The sequence below is a fragment of the Notolepis coatsorum genome (assembly GCF_963971535.1).
Source record: "Notolepis coatsorum genome assembly, chromosome: 6".
NCBI classification, from domain to species: domain Eukaryota; kingdom Metazoa; phylum Chordata; class Actinopteri; order Aulopiformes; family Paralepididae; genus Notolepis; species Notolepis coatsorum.
Window position 1 is genome coordinate 50,825,583 of NC_140170.1, and position 27,526 is coordinate 50,853,108.

General features: G+C 42.0%; 1 protein-coding gene across 2 annotated transcripts in view; it reads right to left on the minus strand.

Moving 5' to 3' along the window:
- Positions 1 to 26,031, minus strand: part of il34 (interleukin 34) — a 157,594-nt gene extending 131,563 nt beyond the window's left edge. For both annotated transcript variants that reach the window (XM_084317204.1, XM_084317203.1), the window contains exon 1: positions 25,699 to 26,031. The gene's annotated coding sequence lies outside the window, so the exon portion shown is untranslated. The remainder of the gene's footprint in view (positions 1 to 25,698) is intronic.
- Between the last annotated feature and the right edge of the window lie 1,495 nt (positions 26,032 to 27,526).

Consider the following 27,526-nt stretch of genomic DNA (forward strand, 5'->3'; position numbering starts at 1 on the left):
CTCTTTCAGTATATAGTGAGAATACATGTACCTACTATTCTAGTGTACCCCTATGATATTACACCCTCTTTCCTACTGGATTATCCAGTGATGACCAACCTCCTTGCTCCTTGTAGTATGGACCACTGAAGTATTCATAATATTGTCATGACATGTCGTCATAACTAACAAATATGGTGCAATTCCACAGCTCTGTCATGAATGATAATCCCATGTTAATAGCTGATTACAATCACTGGTTGTTTGCCTACCAAGATGCATGCGATGGAATGCTATGAATTTGTGGTGTTGAGTGAATCATCTCGACCAGACGACACGGCAGACACATGTGGACACGTGCACACATAGACTACTCTACTCTAACACACACATGCACATGCACACTCACACACATGCACACTCATACACACACACACACTGACATTGCTAGAAGCTGACTCACCACAGATCATCATCCTCTCTCCTTCGCTCTCCCTCTCCTCTCTGTCTTCTGTTCTCTCATACTCTCTCCTCTCCTCCTCTATCCCTCTCCTCACTCCTCTCTCTCCTCTATCTCCCTCTCTCCTCTTCTCTCTGTCTTCTCTCCTCTCTCTCGGCCTTCTGTTAGCTCATACTCTCCTCTCCTTCTCTCTTCACTCCTCTCTCCCCCTCTCTCCCTCTCTCTTCTTCTCTCTGTCTTCTGTTCTCTCATACTCTCTCCTCTCCTCCTCTCTCTCCTCTATCTCCCTCTCTCCTCTTCTCTCTGTCTTCTCTCTCCTCTCTCTCTTCTGTTAGCTCATACTCTCCTCTCCTTCTCTCCTCACTCCTCTCTCCCCCTCTCTCCCTCTCTCTTCTTCTCTCTGTCTTCTCTCTCCTCCTTTCTCTATTTTTAATTGTCTCTTTTATTTAATTATTGGTGAACAATAAGGGATGGATCCTCTTTTCCAATGATGCAGAGATTACAAAACAAATATGTAAGAACATAACTATTAACATTGGTTTAAAAGATTCCTAGTTAAAACAAATTTTAATTACATACAAATATATTTATGAGCATATTTCTTTTTAAATGTCCCAATGTTATCGTGGAATCAATATTTAAAGTGCATTATAGGTTATTCCATGAGTCCGGAGTGGTTAGGGTTGGGATTAGGTTTATAGTTAGGGTTATGATTAGGGTTAGGGAATGTACATGTGTGGGCAGAGAAAGACTATTTTTATTTTGTATTCACTACCTTCCAGAATTTAGCATAATATAACAGCTGAAGATGGTATTTAAATAATAATCTAAGGTATTAGCCATCAGATTACAAAAGCATATGACGTCTTTAGTTCATCCGGACCAAACTGGCTTCATAAGAGGCCGCTTGATCACTGATAACATAAGACGATTACTGCACGTACTAGATGCTGACAAGGACGACTCCACACCTAAGGCGATGCTGTCCCTGGATGCAATGAAAGCTTTTGACAGGTTGGAATGGTCGTATCTATGGGCAGTATTAGAAAGGATGGGGTTAGGTAAAGGTTTCATTGATATGATTAAAGTATTATACAAAGACCCATCGGCCATGATTACAACAGGTATAATCACTTCCGGAATCTTTCCGGTATCACGCTCATCTAGACAGGGTTGCCCTCTTAGTCCCGGACTATTCGATCTATCATTAGAGCCTTTAGCACAATATATAAGACAATCCCAATCCATAGAACCAATCGTAATTGTAACTGAGGGGTACAATTCCCTGACTGTATTGATAAGTATGGTATTATTAAACCACTACCTCTTGTACTTTAACTTCTGGCCATCCAGTACATGATATAGATATGATGAACACTTTCCCACCTGATGAAACGAAGTCCACACAAATGTATAAATCAAATATTTTATATAGCAAAGGGTATATACAACGTTCACTTAATGACATTTATGATTTGAAATGCACTTGTATGGCAAATGAGTATTCGTAGGTAAATCAACATTGAATGTCCAATCTCTGGTTACGCAGGGAGCAAATATACAACCTGGTTCGTTAGGGAACTATAGCGATGGTACTTAAATGATTATAGCTGGATACACTAAGGGGGGGGGGGTCCCGCTGGTTGTAAGACAGTAGGGGGGGGTTAGAAAAGCCGCTGGCGGTATCCCATCTGGCCGACGATTTCTTGGGAGAATTCAGAGTCCTGAACACGATGCCCACAGAACCTCGGTCCGCAGATGAATACAGCTGGACCCTCTGGTGGACGGTAGCTGCCGGTCCACAGATGAAGAGACGTGAGGCGACCTCACTCGGGGTAGAGCGCCGTCTCACCTGGACTCCTCTCCGGGGGGTAGTTCCAACACTCAGCAGTGTTGGCCGTTATCCATGGAATAATCAAAGCACCCAAAGCATGTAGATAATCCAAGCCGTGGAAGGCTCGCCGTCGTCCGGGTAAAGTAATCCAATGTACAGGTCCACTCGTCCTGGCCCGGAGCTCCTCGGATGCAAGCACCACACGTGGTCTGCCCAGCCTGGTTAAGACTCCAGATAACGTCAGGAACGATGGGGGTACTGCTCACTTTATAACTCTAACCGAACGATGCACCATACATAATAGACTATTATTAACTTAATAGAAATACGTCCAACTTGACGGTATAGTGCCAAACTATGACAATTCAACTATTAATCCACACGATATCTCAATGCCTATTCTGAGGCCAAGTAGGCCTTACTGCACCACACGTGCGTCGTGGGTGAGGCTTCGCGTCTGTTACTAGGTTGGAGGGTAAAGAACTAATGGACTAAAAGAAAGTTCTACTTTACTTGCGCCATATATATATGCGCTGTGAACAAATAGTACCATTCGTATTTCGCCAGACGTATTCCTACGCGGAACCGGGCTTGCCACGACATGTTGGTCGGCACGATTGAACTTGAACCAAGGGGCATGGCTGCTGGCGCCAGGTTCTCGTCCAATGGTAGAATGAAACTATTATGGGCTGTTAGTAGACTAAAGGGATATTCAGTGCATATTGTACAAGGAATATACAGGGGATATCAAACAATATACAAATACTATTAAATATATATCCATAAATAAATATATATATTCGGTTTAATCTGATCCTTCACAACAGTAATCAAGGGCACACAACATAAAATTAGTTTATATGCGGACGACGTAATGATTTGATTTTATTTTTTTTATTTTCGTGTCTTACATACATATGTATGCCCAGCCCATATGGGCTTACAAGACACATAACAATAAGTATATAATAATATACTTTACCAATTACTTAACAAATGACATAGACCAAGATGGCCATAAAAAAATACAAGAAAATACAAGAAAACGTAATATAACACAAGCTGTACTCAATGTAAATAAACAGAAAAACAAGGTGAATTCAAATACAATTATATACGATACAGTGTGTTTTGTCTCAGGTGCCATGCCTTCTCCAAAAATCCTGCAAAACCGAAGATGTCCTCCACAAAAAAACAACTCAACATACAACTCTCAGACTGCCAAAACAAATCTGGGTTTACAATTTGAATTTTCTCAAATAAAGCCCTCCTCAAAGTGGTGTACAAAGGGCAATAAAAAACAAAATGATATTCATCCTCCACCACTCCCAGATCACACAGAACACACAACCGCTCCTCCTCAGGTTTACCCTGGAATCTACCCACTTCCACCGCCAATGGCAGGGTGCCAGACCTCAACTGGGCACACAGAGACCTCCGTCTTCTCTTTAAGTTTAACATTACATAAGGTTCAGTAAAATACTCATTTTTAATTGCAACATATTTTCTAAGTTCAAGTTTCTTTAATAGTTGTCATACAGAAGTACAGAATACTTTTGTACAAAATGCTTCTTACTGTTGCGCTCCAGAGACTGTGCATGACAAGATAAGTATGAAATAAAAACATAGTAAAAATTAGAAGAAAAAAAAGAGGTCACAGTGTTCAGTTTAGACATATGTACAATGTTCGTAGACGTAGTTACCATACAATATACAATACTGTGCAGTGTACTAATATACAATACTATATAGTGCAAGGCATAAATGGACAAGGTGCAGTTTAGGTACAATTCACAGTAGGTGTACGAGTTGTAGTGCAAATCCTTTATCAATAAATATAAAGTGTAAGTGTGTTTGTGTGATCTAAAGTGTGGAGAGTGGGTGCTGCAGTGTGTTGTTTGTTTGAGTGAGTGTGTGTGTGCGTGTGGGTGTGTGTGCTGTGTGCATTTGATGGTTGTTGCATAGTGATTATTGTTCGTTTAGCGATTATTGTTCGTTTAGCAGCCTGATGGCCTGGGGATAGAAGCTCCTTCTGAGTCTTTCTGTGCTCGCCATAAGACTCCGGTATCGCTTGCCTGACGGCAGCAGTTCAAAGAGGCAGTTGTTCGGGTGGCTCGAGTCCTTAATAATTCTCTTAGCCTTCCCCTTGCACCGCTTGTTGTAAATGTTCTGGAGGGTGGGAAGCCCCCCTCTAATTGTGCGTTCGGCTGAACGTGTCACTCTTTGTAGTCTGCTACGGTCTTGTGCAGTGCTATTCCCAAACCAGGAGGTGATGTTGCCGGTCAGGATGCTCTCTATTGTACATGAGTAGAAGTTCCTAAGGATCTTCTGACTGACTTGGAACTTCCTTAGGCGCCTGAGGAAGTAGAGGCGTTGTCGTGCCTTCTTCACAACACTGTCAATGTGTGTGGTCCATGTCAAGTCCTCGGATATGTGGGCTCCGAGGTACTTGAAACTGTTCACTCTCTCAACTGGTGCCCCGTCGATGCTGAGGGGGCTGTAGTCCTTGACCCCCGACCTCCTGAAGTCCACAATCATCTCTTTTGTTTTGCTGACGTTCAGGGAGAGGCAGTTCTCCTGACACCACTGTGACAGGTTCTCTACCTGTCACAAGTTTAGGTTTTTTCCAAATCTCCACCTTCCACTTATCCTGATGGATTGTTGATAATTTTGTTTTAATTATGTGAACCTTACACTGCAAATTGTTCATAAAAATCATACTCAAGTCAGTAGAAGAAAAAATCATGGACATCTCTCTTGACCAGGGATGACCGTGTGCTCTGTCCCAATTAAAAATCTTTTTTGTCACCCTGCCATTTGGCAGCTGGACCAGGCGGTTCCATAACCTCACCATTTCACCTTTTTGCTTGACCAAGCAAGAGTCCCACCCCATGTCCCCTTCTATAGCCCCTTTTGGTGTGTACTTATGGACTCCTAAAAAGTATCTTATGGCCCGGTTCTGGATCGCATTACATTCAGGTGCATCATCAAAACCCCATACTCCAGCAGCATAAAATAAAACAGAACCCACCATTGAATCAAATAATTGTGTAAATGTTGAAAACCCAAGGTCAGTGCACACTTTCATTTTACTCAACACGCCCCCTAGCGCCCTTCCTGCTGACTCAGACATTATTTTCCTTCCTTCTATGAAGCACATGTACTCATTAAAGGTGAAACCAAGATATTTATAAGAATGTGTGTAAATCAGGGGCGTTGGTCCAAATTGAAACTTATGGCTACTCTGCTGTTCGTGTTTTTTCCTGAAGTGCATAATCTGTGTTTTTTCACTGTTAATCGCAAGTCTCCATTTCATGCACCAAGAACTCATAATATTCAACATGTTTTGTAAATTTGCTTCATTTTCTGCAAACAAAACAATATCATCAGCGTACAATAAAATACTTAGGATTATATTATCTATTGGAATACCAAGATTGGCTTGCTTGATTTCTTGCGCCAGGTCATTAACATAAAGGGCGAATAAAGTAGGAGAAAGCACATCTCCCTGTTTTACACCGAATGGGGGGGAACCAGCCGGTCCTAACCTCATTCAGCTGCAGACAGGCAGATGGGGCCTTATACAGGCTTTTGATAGCCTTATAAAATAGACCATCAATACCAGAACAGATTAATTTATAGTCCAAAAGCTCTCTATTAATCCAGTCAAAGGCTTTTTTAAAGTCAACAAAACAAACAAATGTATTCTTGCCCTCGTCCAATCTGGCTCTCACCACCGATGATAAAACAAAAACATGATCAATACAAGCTCTCTTAGCCCTAAACCCATTCTGCTCATCCACCAACATTTCATTATATTCTAAGTATTTATTTAATCTATTATTAAGAACACTTGAGTATAATTTATAAACTGTACTGATCAAACTAATACCTCTGTAATTTAGTGGGACTCTAGGGTCAGCTTTTGCAGATTTGGGGATGGGCTTAATAATGGACTTGTTCCATATCGAGGGGATGGTCCCTGTGTTAAAACAAGTTTGATATAAACAATGTAATACATTCAGCAGATAGGGAGTTTTAAGGACCTTGTTCGACAACTCAATACCCATAGCTTTCTTCAGTTTCGCTCTGTCCACTACACCAGGGGTGGCCAACCAGTCAGAGACTAAGAGCCACAAAAAAATGACTGTGGTACCACAAAGAGCCACACCATATACCAGCGTTTCTCAACCTTTTTTTTCAGTCACGGCACCCTTCATGTGTTTATAGATCTCACCCTCTGGCCTCTGAAGTTGCTAATGTCTTTTCTATTTGGGCCTGACAGGGTTAAAAGTACCCTGTGAGACCCACGGTTGCAAAATTACAAAATCACTTTTAGCCATTTAAAAAAATAATGTTTATTTAAAAAATGTTAAAGGGGAACTATTTTACTATTTCTTTCACTATTTGGGCACTTTTACACAATTCCTGTGAGTCTATGGAACACCTAGTTTTATTTTTTTTTTAAATGCATTGTTTTGTATTTCTAATCAAGTACTAAAAACCGCATTTTTCTACCTCAAGATCTTAAGCCGTTTTGAGGCTGGGCTCCAACCACTGTGTGGCCTGGTGCCAACTGCCACATCAACTGCCACATTATTATGCAGCTGAGAAATCTCTGACATCACAGATATGCACATTTTCAGATGACTTAGTTCAGTGAGGGTGAATATTGTGAGAGGAGAATTGGAAGAATTCGCCAATATGAGAATTAGAGACATATATCCCATTAATATAAGTCCACATAGCTAAGAAACAATGGTAAACACTGAAAAAAGCCATTTATAAGATAGTTCCCCTTTAAGCACATGTATAGTCAATTGGTCCTGTTGTTCAGCCTCACAATGCTATTTGATAGTAAATGTGTTTATATGTCCCACCCTCTGGCCTCTGAAGTTGCTAATTTCTTTTTAATTTGGGCCTCACAGGGTTAACCTCTTAAGCCCGAGATATACAGTAAAAGTGTATATTTTCAGCATTATGTTTGTTTACCAATTATTTTAACTGTTATTAGTGAAATATAAGATTATAGAAATCTCAGGGCATTGAGTCGGAAACCGGCGCATATTGACAGGAAAGTGGCACAGCCAAAAGTGAGTGTAGTCTTTTGAAGGAAGAGACTCAGGGCTTTCAAATTTCGAAAAACTACCCTACCCAGCTCACACCAGCCCCTGTCAATCATCTGACTTCTGGATTTACTTTTTAATTTCTCTTATTTTTTGGGATTATCTCCCACAAACCTGAACGTTATTGCCATAAAACAGAACGCAGTTAGTTTCTCTACCTTTCTGTGAACGTCTTGCAAAAAACGGTGTTGCAATATGATGAAGAATGGTGGAGAAATGTACATTATAAAAAAGATGGCAGAATTCAGTACTGTATCTACAAAACCTTCTGTTTAATCATCTTCCCTTTATTCATTTGCTTAGATTTTTCAGGTCTGGTAAATTTTAGCATGGTGTTATTTACAGTCAAAGATAATTTTTTTTTTAAATAGAATTGATATTCTCCTTTGGTTCATTACAATTTACTCAAGCCTAGTAACAGACACACTATTTCTGACACTGATCCATATATGTCCCTAGATTCAGATACTAAGAACATGCAAATGGGACCATTTAAAAAAAAATTGTAAATGTTTATTCTACGTCATTATGGAATGAGTGACATAAAAAAAAAAAGTAAAAAAAAATAAAAAAAGTAAAAAAATTAAATAAAAGAAAATATTTTATTTTTATTTTTTTTTATTTTTTTTTATGGATGGAAGAGCCGCACATTGACGGGCAAAGAGCCGCATGCAGCTCGCGAGCCGCGGGTTGGCCACCCCTGCACTACACTCTGTACCTCGTCTAACGTAATGTCACTATTTAATAATTCACAACCTGTAGGGCTATTGCTCATCCCAAGTTCGGCCTCACATTTTAACTTACATATTTCTGTCAGGAAACCATCATCAAATAAAGGGGGGCTGACCTTCGAAGCTTTTTTTGGCAATCGAAGCTTCGGGGCCGAGCTTCGATTTTAATTCGAAGCTTCGAAAAAATTAAAAAAAATAAAAATAAATAAATACATTTTTATTTTTTTATTTTTTTATCTTATGTTGTGGGACTTGTACAGCACTTTCGTAAACGTTGTTGTTTTTAAATGTGCTCTATAAATAAAGTGGGTTGGATTAATTAATTAAGTAGCCCCTTTCGTGACTGACGCATCCAACAAGGTTTCACTCGGCTGTGTGATTTAATTCAAGGTGGATCGCTGTTGTCGTTTGAACAACTTCAGATTTCATGGGAACTACCAATCCCCCAAATCAAGAATGTTTAAGATGAATGAAGTAAGATTTTGATTATTTGAAATATGGCCTGTGTAGACTAAACTATGCACAGAATTATGTCAGTCTACAAGGTCCGGATTCTACATGGTCCGGCAATGTAGACCTTGTAGACTCCACTACAGACCAATTATCAGTGAATGTTCATGCATTTTTAAGAAGGGCAACTTCCACAAAAAAACAAAGAACTCACCAAAACATCTCAGTAGCACCTTATCTAAATGTTATATTTCATATATGGAGATTCATATTTATTTATGTATTGCATGCATTTCTACATTTTATTTCCAATTTTGTTTATTCATCCCAGTATCTTTCTTTCTTATGTGTGGAATTCTACAAGGTGCGCGCACACACACACACACACACACACACACACACACACACACACCTACACACACACCTACACACACACACACACACACACACACACACACACACACACACACACACACACACACTTACATTTAGTCATTTAGCTGACGCTTTTATCCAAAGCGACTTACAAGTTCTGTACGACAAGACAGCAAGAAGGGTACAACTCTATCAGCTGAGTAACAATGTTCATCAAAGTGTTGCGTGTTACAGTGTAGGTTAGTTTATTAGGACAAGTGCATGACAGTAAGGTTAGTCACGGTTAGATTTTTTTTTTTTTTTTTTTTTATCATTTCAGATAATGGTTGAAGAAGTGAGTCTTTAGTCGACGGCGAAAGATTGGACGGGATTCGGCTGTCCTAACTGGGATGGGTATAGTTCACACACACACACACACACACACACACACACACACACACACACACACACACATCGAAGTAAAAAAAAAAAAAATTGAAAAAAAAATTTGTTGAAAAAAAAATTAATATTTTTTTTTTAAACTTCGTTTTTTTTTTTATGTTCGAAGCTTGTGCCATCGAATCGAACGTTCGAAGCTTCGAAGCATTTAAGACAGCCCTAGTGACTACTACAAGCATACAGACTACTATAGTCGGTTTCCCACTTTTTCAGAATCTGCTCAGTTTCAAAACATGATTCACCGTTATCCAATACAATCTCCATTGGGACTGTCTGGTTTTTTTTGGGGCCTAGTTTATTTATTTATTTCCAGAATTGCTGGGGATTACTGACTTGTAGTTGTTCTATATGGAGAGCTTGTCCTCTCTTGAAACGTCGTTTGAAAAATCTGAGTTTCTTATCAAATTTAGTTTGACAAGCTTTAAATTCATTCAGTAAGTCTCTTCTCACACTCTGTTCCTTGCATTTTAGAAAAGATTTTTCGGCTGCCCTTGAATTAAGCCATAGCCCATTTAATTCATTATTCCAATAAGGTTGTTTGGTCTTAAAATACTTTTTGGGCGAACCGCCTTTCTTTATAGCACAGTGTCGACCAATTTCTTTATGCAGAAAACTACATAAATTATTGTAACAGAGATCAATATTCTCCTGGTTTTTCGGACCGTTATTCAAGAGCTCCATGACATCTAGTAGAGCCCCCCGGCAAATCTCAGAGGAAAGAAAATTAGCTGGCATGTGTCTATTACATGGTTTGATTTGCTGCGGGGGTTCAACCATGCTCTGGATATTAACTGAGTCACCGGCCCGAAAGTGTAGGCATAGTACTGAATGATCTGAATACTGTTCATGCAAAACCCCAACACCACATTGCCTCATCTACTCAAGTTGATTGAGGACTTTGGAGATTTATCGGGATTTAAGATAAATTGGCCGAAGTCGGCTTTCCTTCCACTTAACGCCCCTGCAAAAAAAATATAACCCTCCCAGAAGAGATACCTATGGTAAAACACTTTAGATGTTTGGGAGTTGAAATATTCCCTACCATAAGCCAAACGGTGAAGCACAATTACATAAAAATCCAAAACAAAATCAAAGACGACCTTGACAGGTGGTCAAAACTTAAAAACTCAGTACAGGCACGGGTATCAATAGTTAAGATGGACGTCCTACCTAGAATCAACTTCTTCAGCTCTATGCTACCGTTACCCCCTCCAGAGGGTTACTGGAAAAAATTACACTCCTCCACATACAAATTTATTTGGAATAACAAACCACCACGTATAAAAAGATCCACCGCACAGAGAAACAAAGCAGATGGTGGTATGGCATTTCCAGATTTTTTCCACTATTTTAAGGCGTACACTTTAAGACCATTGACAACATGGTTTGATCCCCAAGCATTAGTATCCTGGAGAAATTTAGAAGAAAATATAGTAGCTCCACATACAGGGGGCGAAATTTAAGCCCGCCACCCGCCATTGGCGCTCAGTTTTTACCTTTGGCGCTTGCCACTGAGAGGTCTGCCCGCCGTGTGGCGTGTAGTTCATAACGATACTCTTATTTTGAAAATCTGCGCGGGTCTCATTTCCGCCCCAAGCGCAGCTCCAGTCATAATATCGATGGCTCCGGCAGTTAGCAACATTCAGTTCGTATGATACTCTTATTTTGAAAAAAACCCGTGGCAACGAGTCATATCCGCCCAGCCCTGCAGCGGGATACTATTGGCTTCTGCTCGTATCAACACAGAGGCAGTCTGCTCTAGTCTAGAGCGGACCTCCATGAGCTACCGTTACTGTTTAAACAATGACCCAGTCAACTATTCACTTTTAGTTTAATACATGACGAGGCATTGTCTAACGGTATCTAGCTGGCTAGCTACTGATAGCTGCTGATATCAACAAATGCTCCAGCAATAGTCGACTCGAGTGCATAATACCTCCGTTCCCTCGTTAGCTAGCTCACGTTAGCTAGCTCACGTTAGCTAGCTCACGTTAGATCTATATGTCCCAGTAAACTAAATTGTCTTAACGTTATCTAGCGGGCTAGCAGTAGCTACATATAGCTCCTGATATCAATGTCTTATAACATTGATTCAATGCGTATTCTAGCTGAGGGCTTGATGAATGTGATTTGACCAAAGAACCGTAACATTATACCAATAGGGTCCAGCTGCAGCGCCGGAGAATCCTTGCATGCTGAATGTAGAGTATTAGTATAGGGCCTAGCTGCAGCGCCGGAGAATCCTTGCTGGAGCTGGAGGCTACTCAAGTATACACACAGACAGTGGAGCTGTTTGCAGATAGCGAGCATTTTTACTTATTGCGTGGTGGCGATGTCTCGCAGATAATACAACTACAAGTATGATTATATAATATATATTTTATTTAAAAAAAAATTATATAAAATATATATTTTTTTTTTAATCAAAAAAGATTTGGCAGGTAAGAAATATGCTTGGCGGGTAGATTCTTCCCATCTACCCGCCACTGGCCGGTGAGTCAAAAAGTTAATTTCGCTCCCTGTCCACATAGACTGAAGGACTTAGCATACACCAAATGATCAATTAAGCAATGCGAACGGAAATTTGGCCCCATAATTACTCATGCGATCCGGATATGGCGGGAAACACAAAAAAAATATTCTAACCCACATAAATGGCATAATCATACTCCCTTATTCAATAACAATGCACTCTTAATTGGAAAACGACCTATAAGATTCCCTATATGGGAAAAGCAAGGCATACACTCATTAGGTGACGTTTTCAACAAACAGGGTTTTTGTAGTTATGATGAAATACGCAAAAAATATTATCTCACCGAGTCCACATATTATTTTTACGCACAGTTATTGTTATGTTTGAAGGCTCACGGTGTTCCATTAAGGATACCAATTGAACACCACAGATACCACAAATTCTTCTATGAAAGAGAGACATCGAGAGGTTTTGTTTCAGATTTTTATCATCAATTACTAACGTCCTCGTATGAAACCCTCCACCTAGACTCAGTCTGGAGGAGGGATATACCAGATCTGGAAAAAGATTTTGATTGGCAAGAAGCCTGGGCAAATGTTCGATTTACATCAAGGAACCCGGACCATCAACAAATCAATCTTAACTATATTCACAGGCAGGGACCGAAACTAAAGCCTGCCGCCCGCCAGGGGCGCTCAGTTTTTACCTTTGGTGCTTGACACTTAGAGGGCTGCCCGCCGTGTGGCGTGTAGACGTGTAGTTCATAACGATACTCTTATTTTGATTGTGCGAGTACAGATTATAGCCTCTCTCGTCTTTTTTTTCTCCACTGCAAGATCGTTAAAAAACTACAAGTCCCACATTGCACTCAAGTCAACGGTCCAATCACAGTAGAGTGACATGACTGGTTTCATGAGAAAGAAAGCAAATGACCAATCGGAAGCTCTCATTTGGCTTGTTTACTTCCTGAAACGCCACCATTGCGATATGCGGGCAGTCTGCTCTAGTCTATATCGGACCTCCATGAGCTACCGTTACTGTTTAAACAATGACCCAGTCAACTAATCACTTTTAGTTTAATACATGACGAGGCATTGTCTAATGGTATCTAGCTGGCTAGCTACTGATAGCTGCTGATATCAACAAATGCTCCAGCAATAGTCGACTCGAGTGCATAATACCTCCGTTCCCTCGTTAGCTATAGCTTAGCTAGCTCACGTTAGATCTATCTGTCCCAGTAAACTAAATTGTCTTAACGTTATCTACCGGGCTAGCAGTAGCTACAGATAGCTCCTGATATCAATGTCTTATAACATTGATTGAATGCAGGGCGGCTAGGTGGTGTAGTGGGCAAGGCACTCGCCACCAGTGTGGAGACGCTAGGATTCGCGTGTTCGAATCCAGCTCTCCACATTGTTTTCAGTTTAGCTGGTCGTCCGCAGTAATACACATTGGCCGTATTACGGGGAGGGAAAACTGAAGGGTGGGGATCGAACGTTGTGAACAAGCGACTCCTACAAGTCGGTTGGTGCGCCTGCGCAGTAGAATCAGGAAGTGTCGGGGGCAGCGTGAGCCTCCCACGCGTTACTCCTCGACACTGAGAGATCGAGCTGCGCAGGTGAAAAGATGCGACTGCTGTTACCTCAAGTACCGGAGGGGACTTGTGCTATGTATGACTTAGTCCACATTGCAGCCGGCTTGTGGGAGGCAAGAAACAGCGTTCGTGACAGGGGAGGGTTGAATTGGATGATACGAAATTGGGATGGGAGAAAATATAGAAAAATGGGAGAAAAAGTGGATCAAAACAAAAAAAAAACATTGATTGAATGCGTATTCTAGCTGAGGGCATGTTGAATGTGATTTGACAAAAGAACCGTAACGTTATAAATAGGGTCCAGCTGCATCGCCGGAGAATCCTTGCATGCTGAATGTAGGGTCTAGCTGAATATAGGGTCTAGCTGCAGGGCCGGAGAATCCTTGCTGGAGCTGGAGGCTACTCAAGTATACACACAGACAGTGGAGCTGTTTGCAGATAGCAAGCATTTTGACTTATTGCGTGGTGGCGATGTCTCGCAGATAATACAACTACAAGTATGATTATATAATATATATTTTATTTAAAAAAAAATTTATATAAAATATATATATATATATTTTTTTAATCAAAAAAATTTTGGCAGGTAAGAAATATGCTTGGCGGGTAGACTCTTCCCATCTACCCGCCACTGGCCGGTGAGTCAAAAAGTTTATTTCGCTCCCTGTTCACAGGACATACTTGACTCCTAGAAGACTGAACAGAATGGGTCTTAAACAAGACTCCAAATGCACCTTATGTACAAATGGGGACGAGGGGACATTTATGCACATGTACTGGGACTGCCCACCAGTTAAGATATTCTGGAAAGAAGTGACCCAGCAATTATCAAATCTCTTAACTCTGAATATACCTGTACACCCCTCTGTATTACTGCTGAATGATGTTTTTGAGTGTGCAGTAAAAGAGATTGGTTTTATCTGGTATTACAGTGGCTAAAAAACTGATAGCATCACGATGGTTTCAACCGGAAAAAATGTGCCGAAAGGTCTGGATTCTTACATATCTCGATGTGATTTATCTAGAAATATCTACAGCAAGAATTTTGGGTCTCAATGAATCCAAATTGACAATGTGGTTAGAAGTGGTGGAGAGAATAAAAGCTAGCATTTAATGGTAGTGTCTGGTTAGGAGCTAATGATAATGGATGGATTATCCATTGGGGGGTCCAGGGCGGGGGGTGCGAGCAAGAGCATATGAGTGTAGGGGAATAGATAGCAGGTATTAGGGGTATATCTTGTATAAGACATTTATCCAAATGGTGAGTTAACTGATGTGCACTGTTAACAATGCTTGTATATCTAATCGTGTGTTGTCATGTTTGTTTATGTGTTTGTTTAAAAAATAATACAAAAATAAAATACAAAAAGATTAGGCGTTATTAACGCTAACATTGAAGTGGATGGTGGGCATTCAAGCGGTAAATCAAGATTAAGCTTGGGCTCTGGAAGTGTGGGCATAGGAGGCATATGGGTGGCTGGCTTCCACCTGGGAGAGTGTAATGTTTGTTTGTAGTATGTTAGATGAAAGTGGGCCCAGCTGAATTGAGATGAATCAAGTTCAAGTTTGTTTTTATTTGTCACATATAACGTATGTACTTTACAGTGAAATGCTTGGTTCTGTATGAGCCCCTGAGAATGTGCTTCATACATTCCAACCCCACTTTAACAATGTTTGCCTGTCATGAAATAGGTAGAAATGAATTAAATGTCTTCTATTTTCTTCTCCTTCTCTCTGTCTTCTCTCTCCTGTTCTGTCTTCTCTCTCTCTTTCTCCCTGTCTTCTCTCTCCTCTCTGTCTTCTCTCCTCTCTCTCCTTCCCTGTCTTCTCTCTCCTCTCCGTCTTCTCTTCTTCTCACCTCTCTCTCTTGTCTCCTCTCTCCCTCTCTCGATCCTTCTCTCTGTCTTCTCTCTGTCTTCTCTCCTCTCTCTCAATCTCTCCATATTATCTCACCATGCCTCTCACCATCTCTCTCTCCTTCTCTCTGTCTTGTTTCTCTCTCCTTCTTTCTCTCTCCTCTCATTCCCCCTCTCCTCTCTTCTCTTGGCTTTTATCCTACTTGTCTCTCTTAACTTCTTGAACTCTCCATCTTTCTAATACTGCATTCCTTTGGCCTGGCTCAGCGTGGGAATAATGACTACAGTCCAAGTAGAGCAATGGTGTGCAAAGTACTTGAAAGACATAAAAGTAAAGATATCCTGTTTGAAAGTGACTCCAGTAAAAGTTAGTCACCCATAAGAAAATCACTTGAGTAGAAGTAAAATTATGAAATGACTCAATATCAATAGGTTTTCTATAGATTTACAGAAAGTTGATTTACTATAGATTGAATCTGTTATCATAATGACCTCCATGATACATAACCAATAAAATGAACTCTAGCCACCTGTTATAATCACATCCATGATTTAAAATGAACTCTAGCCACCTGTTATTATAATCACATCCATGATTTAAAATGCATCTGGTGAGTCTTTCTACTATGGAGTTGTTAACGACATGATGAATTGAAAATGGGGGACCCTGATGTAAACAAGACGAAAGTCTTTCTCTGGTCTGCATCCCCTTAACAATTGTTTGTATTGAGCCGTACTGTATTGTTGTACCCATTATGCAATCTGTTAATAAAGTTTTCAATCAATCAATCAATCACATGTAGTTCAATTACTAGTTTCACTACTTTTTGCAGTAGTTGGGTGGTAGTTTAACTACATTGAAATTTCATAGTGAAGTAGCTTGTAAAATACACAGTTTTACAGTAGGCCTACATGTTTTCATAATGAAGTAGCTTGTAGTTTGGTAAACTAAACTACAGTTCATAGTAGACTAGCAGCTAGTCTGATGAAAATATTTGAATCCCCTGCATGGCATGAGACCAGCTGACCAAAAAGTTTGTTTCATGTCCTGAGCACATCGTTATTTAAAGACCACTTTATTTGATAGATGGATATAAAATTGTGCTGGTTTTGCAGTAATACCTAGGCAGTAGAGCATCTGTGAATGTCTTCATGACCCAATAATTGAAACAGCATAAACCAGAAACATGTGTTTCCCTTACAGACAATATGGGCGCAAGGCCCATACGAGACAACCCCCGACACAACACTGCTCAACCACGTGTTTGGTGTTGGATGTACAGTAGCTTAGTTTATTCACACACCCCAGCTCAAGTCCCACAGCCTGACACCACCACAAATATCACAACAACCTGTGAGAAATCACATAATATGATTTCAAAAGAATTCTAGCAAACCTGTTATTATCACATCCATGATTTAAAATGATAATGCGTCTGGTGAGTATTTCTACTCTACTGACCACGTGCTGCCAGGAGGCCAATCTGGGTTTGATCACTTTCTTCTTTTATGAAACCTATTTATTTGCAGTTTTTGGGAGTAGTTAACTGCATATATAGTTCAATTAGTAGTTTAACTTTTTGCAGTAGTTGGGTGGTAGTTTACTGTAACTACATCCAAATCTCAGTAGATTTTTCAGTAGTGAAAAAACCTCTTAACCTGCGCCCCCAAAAGTGGCCTTTTTAGTTTAAATAAAAAATGTTGAGGACTGCATACTTTTTTTGCAAACCAAAACAACATTTAACAACACTTTATACTTATAGCACATGCATGAGCCTGGTCTCTTTTGAAAGATGACATTCTGAAGTTTCTGATTCCAGAAAAATAATTCACTTTTAGTGCTAACGTAATATAGTAACATAGGTCTGAACTTGAGTTGTAGAAAAACTTGTTACTCAAGTTTTTCTGTAGTAGTTAGTAGTCCAGAGGTAGTATTTCACCAGAAGGTGGTATGGCTTACAAATCCATACGGACCCATAGCCTGAAGCCTTGTGTAGTACATGTCCGAATTTCATAAAGATCCATTCAGAAATGAGTGATTAGCAGTGATTTTGGTAAACTGTGTACAAAAGAAAAACTGAGTTTTCTCATAGACTTCAATTCCTTCAGCTGTTTTTCTCTTCCTGTTTTCGCTTGTTAGTTTTTTTTTAGTTTTTTAGATTCATACATCCCCACGTGGGGTATCATTGGAAAGCGACACTCATTGGCTACAACGATCCACAATCATTTTCGAGATCGGATCTAGATTGACGGAACTACTGCGCCAAGAGTCGGGAGTGGTATTTTGCGCAATACCGTGTACTTTGCACAAGCCTCAAATACCGGCATGTAACTCGAGAACCACTGAACGGATTTTGTCGGATTTTGTCGCTATCGACAGGCAACAAATAAGCCTTCAATTCGATATATATATTGTATTACAAAATATGCACACCCGAGCCACTAGGGGTCGCCAAAGTGCTGGTGGTCAAATCATCCTAAAAACGTCCCATAATGCGGGTCGGCGCATGCTAAGAGTGTACTTTGGGTAATCTAGTTTAGGTTAATACAAACTACATATATCCCTGAAATTGAGCATTTCCTGATTCCACCTTAACAACTGCTCCCCTCTCCTTAAAACACCCTCAGGCTGCCTAAGTGAGGTTGTCTGCTCATGCTTACTAACACACCTCAGTTTCAAGTGACAAAACAGTTCAGATGTACCTCCTTTTAATTATAAAATATGTCAGAATCAAATTGCAAAAAATTTCCACAATGTAGTTTGGATGTAGCTGAACAACCTTTTCAAAGTGTTTTAGTTTGACTAAAGTATGTTAGTATGTTTAGTATGTTTTTTGAAGTAGTAAGATTTAGTTTGACTCTTTTTCATATAGTGAAGTATCTTGCATTTTTTTTTTTTTTTTTTGTATATTATCTTTTCCCCCTCCTCCTTTTTCCGTTTTTCTCCCATCCCACTGTTAGTCATTATGCCAATTCCCAACCCCCTTCCTGGTTGTTGCGCACCCCCCCCCCCCCTACTGTTGGTCCGGGAGGCCGGAGACTGTCACATGTTTTCCTCCGACGCATGTGCAGCCAGCCGGCAGCCAGCCTGGCCGCGCAGACTCTCACTGGGAGAGTGTAACGTGTGGAAGGTCGCACTACCTCCCTCCAGATCCTACTGAGAGAAAACGGTGCTTTTTCAATGTATGTGATGTATAGATTGGGGAGAGATGACCACAGCTAAAAACGGTGGTAATGAAATGTGCATGGTTCGCTTTAGAAAACGGTGATAGAAGAAGAGGCAGTAGCCATCACTGCAGAAGGTTTAGCAGCCAGCCGAATGTTTACATTCCTTGTAAGAACATAGATAACAGAGTGTAGGCCCAGAGCAGGAGGAGAGGGGTGACCTCTTTAATGCAACAGTGGATGAAACGTTTAATGGTGTGAAAGGTTAGCAGTCGTCATGACAGCACGTCGCATGACAACCAGGAGAGGGGCGGGGGGCCGTCGTTGCTACGACGAAGACCTATAAGTCGAACGGTGTTTCCGGGTAGGGCAGACTAAAATCTGACTGAGACTAAGAGGGAAGAAACCAGAAGAGACTCTCTCCTCTCATTAGAGAGAGAGGGGGGGGGAGGAAGAATGCCACGACATCAGTAGCTTCGGCTACCACGAGGATGGTCTTAGGCTAACGAACAGGCCTGAACACTATTGGACTGAATCACAAAAGGACAATCTGAACACACCGAAAGATCATTAGGATAGACTCTTCAAGGACGATACAATTTGATAACATCTGATAACATCTGATTATGAGGTTTCTGTTTAGAGAAATAAAACAACGCTTTTCCTCACAAGGTATCTCACGTTGTCGAAGTGTCGAATTCTTACAGAAGTGGAGGAGTATTATGGTTTATGGATTGCACTAACGGGGGGGAGATAAGGATCTTATCTACCAGTATCGGAGACGTCAGGACCATTAAAAGTACACAACGCAGAGGAATTGGATGGAGGGCCAAACAGACGAAGACGTGATACTGGCCAGTTTGATCAGAATCTTACAGATGATGCCGTTGGGACCCGGATTTGCAAGAGATTAAAACAACGGGAACAGTTGGTTGTTGATGACAGCCGGATTTGCAAGAGATAAGAACAACGGATAAAGACTTTTTCAATAATGGGGCGACAGTGGACAACAGTCATCAATGTGTGGGAGAATCATGATCGAAGCAAGGCCGGCCAGCCCTGGGAGAGAGCGGCGAGTCGAGCGGTCTGGAGGCGAACCAGCGCTGTAGGGGAAACAGCGCTCCAATCAAAAATGTGAGTTCACTGTGCACACGGTTGTTTGATCTTTTATAGCCAAATAAAAACGAACAGATAGTGAATCCGTAAACGTAAACATTTCTAGTTTGACACAGAGCCAGCTGTAATAATATGAGCAGAGAGCCATGGTGAAAATCGAGGGTGTTATCTACAGAGAATGAAAAGCAAACGAGGCAGGCTGCACAGTTTTGGTTTAAGGAGGGTAAATGCGAGATGAGGAAAGGGGGGGGGGGGCGCTTGAATCAGATCGAAAAATTGTTATGGCGGGACTGTTTTCATAACAGAAGGAAAGTCGAAAGGAGATTGTACCAGTGTGTATTATGTCCGATCAGGCAAGAGTATTAGTCTGAGAAAGCGTCCCCTGATAATGGATAGGAAAGAGAGGAAAACAGCAGTGTTTTTAGGCCTTGGAAGGAGGGGCAGCGTTCGTTTTGTTTGTGAGAGAGTAGCCATTATGAGCGAGTCAAAATGGCCGTGAGCACCACGAGGAGATAACAACAGATAAAGAACCAGGAAGTGACACGTCAACTAAAACACCATGGAGGAGGAGTAGGTCGCCACCTAGTGGCGGAGGGGGGGTAGTGCTGGGGAGTTTCCATTACCCATAGGGGAATATTTAGAGTTTAATTCAATTAAGGAGTTTAATTGCGGAGGGGGGGGGGGGTAGTGCTGGGGAGTTTCCATTACCCATAGGCGAATATGTAGAGTTTAAGTTAATTAAGGAGTTGAATTTTTTCAAAATTACCAACTGCTTGTGTGTATACACGGTGGTGTATGTGAGAACTTTGTAAAGGAACTCAAAGTAGGGTATATAGAGCGACGGGACAGCTCCAGGGCGACGGTAGACAGCCCCGTAGGGTATATAGAGCGACGTGACAGCTCCAGGGCGACGGTAGACAGCCCCGTAGGGTATAGAGCGACGGTGACAGCTCCAGGGCGATGGTAGACAGCCCCGTAGGGTATAGAGCGACGGTGACAGCTCCAGGGCGACGGTAGACAGCCCCGTAGGGTATAGAGCAACGGTGACAGCTCCAGGGCGACGGTAGACAGCCCCGTAGGGTATAGGGCGACGGACAGCTCTGTTGTATGTTAGATGATAGTACGAGTACGTATGTGAGTTAGGAGCAGGGAACCAACCTGCTCTGTTGTATGTTAGAGCGATGCAAATAGTTTTAGGCACTGATTCTGGGTTTTTTGGTTGTTGCACTGTTTTTGGGTTATCACAAAGAGGCGGGAAGAGGGTCCGTGCGTGAGGATACCAAGTGCGTGGGATGCCAAAAGATAGGGGGACAGGGCTTATGTTGTGTGCTCGGTTGTATGTTATTATCATAATAATAAGATCGATATACAGGTTAATTAAATAAGTTTAATTATGAAATAAGAGGGAGTTCGATCTCCAGTGGGGCCTTCTCACACCTAATAAATAGGCAGAGTCTTGAGGGGACACGTCACCAGAAAGAACTGGCGCGCGCTGGGGGTCAACCGTGGGACAAACGTAGAGCGCCGAGTGGGTATCGTTTAGCTGCTGGTGTCACGCCGGAAGACAACAAAACAGGGAACAGCCCTGTAGGATTAGATATGGGTGTTGAGAAGGTGGGGGACTAATAGAGAACAAATAGCGCCATGGGCTGTAGGACACTCACACCGTCCAACAGTCTGAAAGGGCGTGGCCATGGCAGGGGCTTGCAGAGGGAAAAAATATATAGAGAACGAGCTGCAGGCCCAAAGCCACGGTAGACTAATAGAAAACACAGGGTCGAGTGTACAGAAAGACTGCCGGTGTTGTGTTTCTGCTTTCAAGGGGGGAATGACACCGACAGCGATGGAGATGGCCAGGAGACAGACTGGAGGAGGAGGAAGCCGCAGGGGCCAGGCACCGCAGCCTGGTACACAGATGATCCACGACGAGAGGGAGGAGACGGCGGCGGTGGAGATGAGCCTCAACCAAGATGACCGACAGGGCGGAGATGACCGACAGGGCGGAGATGACCGACGAGGCGGAGTCCAGCGGTCGCAGGCGGTGTTGCCCAGGGGAGAACGAGGCAGACATCGGAGGGGCCTTCACGGCGGAGATGCTGTTTAGAGAGCGTTTTGAAACAACAGAGCACGGGCGGTGAATCATGAACAAACAGGGACTTCCTTTCAGAGTCAATCAGGAGATCGAGAGACGAGACAACAGCGAGAAGTCCTGTGTTCATTGATTAGGAGTATGAGATATAAATAGAGGATTCATATATAAGATATATGTATAGAAGGATATATATATATATATAGAAGGTAGATATAACTGAGAACAGTAGAACAACAGGGTATAATTATTGGGAGCAGACAGGGGGGCTCCAATGGTTATGAGTCGTTGGATGTTGTTGGTTTTGGTGGTCGGTTTCGGTTCCCTTTGTGCACGAAGGGGGGCGCAAACAGACATCAGGCAGCAGGATCACTGGGTTGACCGTGGGCCGTCTTCGTTTCTTGTGCACGAGAGACGAGGTTGGTTTGCTTCAACCACAGGCTATTTTTGGCATAATTAATTGAAAAACCAAATAATGATTTATGATTCTGAAGGGGTGATAAGAATCAAGGGGGGATTGAGAGAAAACGGTGCTTTTTCAATGTATGTGATGTATAGATTGGGGAGAGATGACCACAGCTAAAAACGGTGGTAATGAAATGTGCATGGTTCGCTTTAGAAAACGGTGATAGAAGAAGAGGCAGTAGCCATCACTGCAGAAGGTTTAGCAGCCAGCCGAATGTTTACATTCCTTGTAAGAACATAGATAACAGAGTGTAGGCCCAGAGCAGGAGGAGAGGGGTGACCTCTTTAATGCAACAGTGGATGAAACGTTTAATGGTGTGAAAGGTTAGCAGTCGTCATGACAGCACGTCGCATGACAACCAGGAGAGGGGCGGGGGGCCGTCGTTGCTACGACGAAGACCTATAAGTCGAACGGTGTTTCCGGGTAGGGCAGACTAAAATCTGACTGAGACTAAGAGGGAAGAAACCAGAAGAGACTCTCTCCTCTCATTAGAGAGAGAGGGGGGGGGAGGAAGAATGCCACGACATCAGTAGCTTCGGCTACCACGAGGATGGTCTTAGGCTAACGAACAGGCCTGAACACTATTGGACTGAATCACAAAAGGACAATCTGAACACACCGAAAGATCATTAGGATAGACTCTTCAAGGACGATACAATTTGATAACATCTGATAACATCTGATTATGAGGTTTCTGTTTAGAGAAATAAAACAACGCTTTTCCTCACAAGGTATCTCACGTTGTCGAAGTGTCGAATTCTTACAGAAGTGGAGGAGTATTATGGTTTATGGATTGCACTAACGGGGGGGAGATAAGGATCTTATCTACCAGTATCGGAGACGTCAGGACCATTAAAAGTACACAACGCAGAGGAATTGGATGGAGGGCCAAACAGACGAAGACGTGATACTGGCCAGTTTGATCAGAATCTTACACTACCCTCGCTGTGCAGGCGCCCCGACCGAATTGTGTTAGTGTGAACGACCAGCCAAGCTGATAGCAACGCCGAGAGCTGGACTCGAACCCAGTGTCTCCAGCGTTGGTGGCGAGTGCCTTGCCCACTACACCACCTAGCCGCCTTGTATCTTGCAGTTTGGTCAACTACAGTTCATAGTACCCAAGGGGATCAATAAAGGAATATCTTATCTTAGCTTGTAGCTTGGTTGATTGATTGATTGATTGATTGAAATCTTTATTAACAGATTGCAGAATGGGTACAATACAGTACAGCTGCTCAATACATACAATTGTTAAGGGGATGCAGTGCAGACCAGGGCCCCGTTCCCCGTACCTGGATAACTGAGTTAGCCGGATAACTTTCGGTGAAGTCTGACTTAAGCCGGACTTTCCGGCTCCCCGTACCTGGATTATCCAAATCACCATGACAACAGATCCAAAAGTTTGAGCCTGGTCGAAAGCAGGGTTTAAGTTCAAGTTAGCCGGATCAACCATCGCCACGCCCCCGCAAAGAAGTGACAGCCCGTTTCCTGAAATTATTCCCACAGTCTACGATCTGCATTATACCATTCTGAATTACGTTTTTGTGCTCCATTCTTCCAGAGGGGGCTTTTGAAATGTAAAATAGACCCAAAATGCTGATACTAAATTCACTTTGTCCTAAATAATGCACGTTATATATACCGTGGCGCTCGCTCGGTGCGATGTACACATTATGTGGTTATTTTAATTGTAACTGGGATTAAGATGTCTGATGAGATGCGCTGTTTGACGGATTTGAGAAATTGAATGAGCCGTTGACGTCACATTAATGAATGAGGATAAAGAAATAAAACTTCATTCAAAATAAAGAATATTCTAAACACGGGTCTCTCGTTCATTAATGTATAAACAATGAATTTATCCCATCTGGCACAGTGGCGCAGCGGTAGTGCTCAAATCCTGCCAACCCAGCGACCGGTGTTCGAAACCCCGTGTTTCCAATATAAATTTTTGGAATATAATATTAATGATTATACGCCAAAGTAGCCTGGTTTTAAGTTAAAATATTATAAATCTACATGCATTGAGGATGTCATTCTTTATATAGCTCTCAACGTGCACCAAATTGAATTATTCCTATATTGCAAAAAGAAGGAAAAGACTAGGGTTTCGAACCCCGGTCGTCTGCGTGAAAGTCAAAAGAACAACCCGTTAGACCACAGTGGAGATAAGTAAAAGATCGACCACACATCAATCAATGGGTAAGAGAGCCGTATCGTAATTCTGTATAACAGTTTAACTAATTATTTTCGCTAGCAAGATCTCATTTGATTATTCAATCCAGCAGGCAAGTTTAAAGAAATATAATCTGATTGATTGAGGTAATGAGGGACTTAAAATTAGCCTATAGATAACGCATTTAACTTGTCGGCGAGGCGATTGAGCCGTACTGCAATATGTTACTAAAGTTTTAAATCAATGAATCAATCAATGCCGCTAGAGAATCAGGATCTCTGCTCTCGACACTTGCTGCCTTCTCGGCTGAGGCGGGCGCGCGCACTGATCCTGAGTATCAAGTCTGGCTTGAGTTAACGAGACTGAATCCACCTTCGAGGAACAGGAAAATCCCGGCTTCAAACATCGGGTTAACTGAATCTGGATAATGACATCTTGATCGACTTAGTTGAACCAGGTACGGGGAACGGGGCCCAGAGAAAGACTTTCGTCTTGTTTACATCAGGGTCCCCCATTTTCAATTCATAGACATTTATGACATACAGATAAACTACAGTTTTATAGTAACTCATTTTCATAGTGAAGTAGCTTAAAATAAATTAAATATAGATAGATAGATAGATAGATAGATAGATAGATAGATAGATAGATAGATAGATAGATAGATAGATAGATAGATAGATAGATAGATAGATAGATTGGGTTGAAGGAATTAATGGACCGTTCTGTCAATAGTGTTTTAATCTTGAATTCAGCCTAAGCATGTTCTTAGGTAAAGGGGAGTGGTTTTGTAGTAAGGCACAAGTTCAACTCATTTCAAGATAAACATTGAAACAAACCTCTATTATTGAATGAATGAATGAAAACTTTATTTAACAGATTGCAGAATAGGTACAATACAGTATGGCTCAATACACACAATTGTTAAGGGAATGCAGACCAGAGAAAGACGTTTGTCTTGTTTACGAATTACGGTCCCCCATTTTCAATTCATATTGACATACTCAAGTTCAACATAGTTGAGTATACGATTTTAAGACCGGGTATTAAATTATATAGTTTTTGGAGGCTGGTTTTGCAGCAATAACTAGGCTGTGGAGCATCTGTGAATGTCATCATGGCCCAATAAGTGAAACAGCATAAACCAGAAACACGTGGTGAAAGTGTTTCCTCTACAGACAGACGGCGCGCCACGACCCAACACTATAGTGCCCAACCGCGCGTCTGGTGATGTTGCATGTAGACTAGTTTAGCTGATCCACACATTCAGCCCAGGTCCCTCAGCCTGACATCACCACAAATACAACAACCCGTCTGTGTGAGAAACATTGGATCGTTTAAATTGTCCACACCCATTAAGCACGCACCTGTATTTCCAATGTAACTCGAAACTGCTGGTCCGGTCCGGCGGGGATCACACACACCACCGCTCTGAGAGTAGGCTGTAACCAGCCACCGCGATATATTATTAGATTATTATTATATCCGATGCGTTGACTTGAAGTCGTGCAAAGCAAACCACAAAGAAAGGAATCCGCGTTTCAATGGGATCGTCCCGCCGCGCGTCTCTCCGTCTCTCCAGCGCGCCTTGTGTTGTGCCAAGTGCGCAACAGGCTGAGCTACATTCCGTGTCCCGTCCCGTCCTCTCTCTCATATCTCCTCTCCTCCCCTTAAACAGATCACACTCGCACCGTGCCTCTCCTCACTCAGCAGCGTTGACATCTCTGTGGCCCAAAGCATAATAATATAGTACTGTCCCCCCGATCGTTGCAGTCATTACTTTCACTTTTGCTGCGTCACGACGCAAGGCGGCTCCACCAGCAACCATCCGCCCCCCTGCGGGCCATAGTTACTCAATGACTCATCATTGAGTATGCTACTATGAGTCAATTCCAATCTAATATATTTCGAAACTGATGATATGATAGTTTAATTGTGAGTATGCAGACAAATGCAGTTGATATCTCAACGTGGTGGTGGTGGCGACGACCAAAAGCTACTAATATAAGAGGATATAAGTGATCGATTAAACCAACCAGTCCGATCCTAAATATATCACACACCAATAAAATATGCGTATACGCCGGCAATATGTTTATTATCAAATATTGTGTAAAAGCAATACAAGGTCATATTAAAGGTTACAGCATGATTAATTTCACCTCCGGTGTACTGGTAAGGAATTCTGCCTGGTAAATTTCGTTTCATTTCACTCTCACATACAAGGCTACGTTTATACACCAGCAAAAAGATGGACTGCATTTATATTTATTTACAATTTACATCTCACATTCACCCATCCACTCCGATGGCGGAGGCAACCATTCAAGGTGCCAACCTGCTCATCATCGGTTACTTAGGGGTTAAGCCGCGCGTCTTGCACTTCGACATGCTGACTGGAGTAGCGGAAATCGAACTGGGAATTTTCAGATTACCAGATTAGATGACCGCTCAACTATGCTGATCGAGCCACTGTCGCCTTCTCACACTACTTTAGCTCGTCAAACAAAATCAGGACAACATGTCCTCACTGGTAGCATGGCCTGATTTCGTGAGTGTGGAGTCTTGAAATTGTCCCGATTTTAATATAAATAAGGCACACACACACGCCGCGCACACACACACACACACGCGCGCGCACACGCACACGCACACACACACACACACACACACACACACATTAAATTAAATCAAATTACGCAGCCAAGGTAGAACACTATGGGCTTCCTCAAAACAAACCACAAGCACTAAAACAACCTCCCAGGACAGATTGTTGTGGTCTTGAACCTGCGTGCTGAGGACTTGAATGAACGAATGAATGAAAACTTTATTTAACAGATTGCAGAATGGGTACAATACAGTACGGCTCAATACATACAATTGTTAAGGGGATGCAGACCTGAGAAAGACGTTTGTCTGGTTTACATCAGGGTCCCCCATTTTCAATTCATATAGACATTTATGACGTACACAACATACATGACATTTATGGCATAGGGACATATAGGTATTTAGTACTGATACATTTGTGACATAAACGGTATTCAAATATACAGTACTGTTACCCCTAGATCCTGACAGAGTATATACATATGATGGGGAGGGGACTGTACATTAGGAGGGGGTGGGTGGGTGGGAGAGAGATATACATACGGCGGGGAGGGAATATATACATGCGGTGGGGAGGAGATTAGG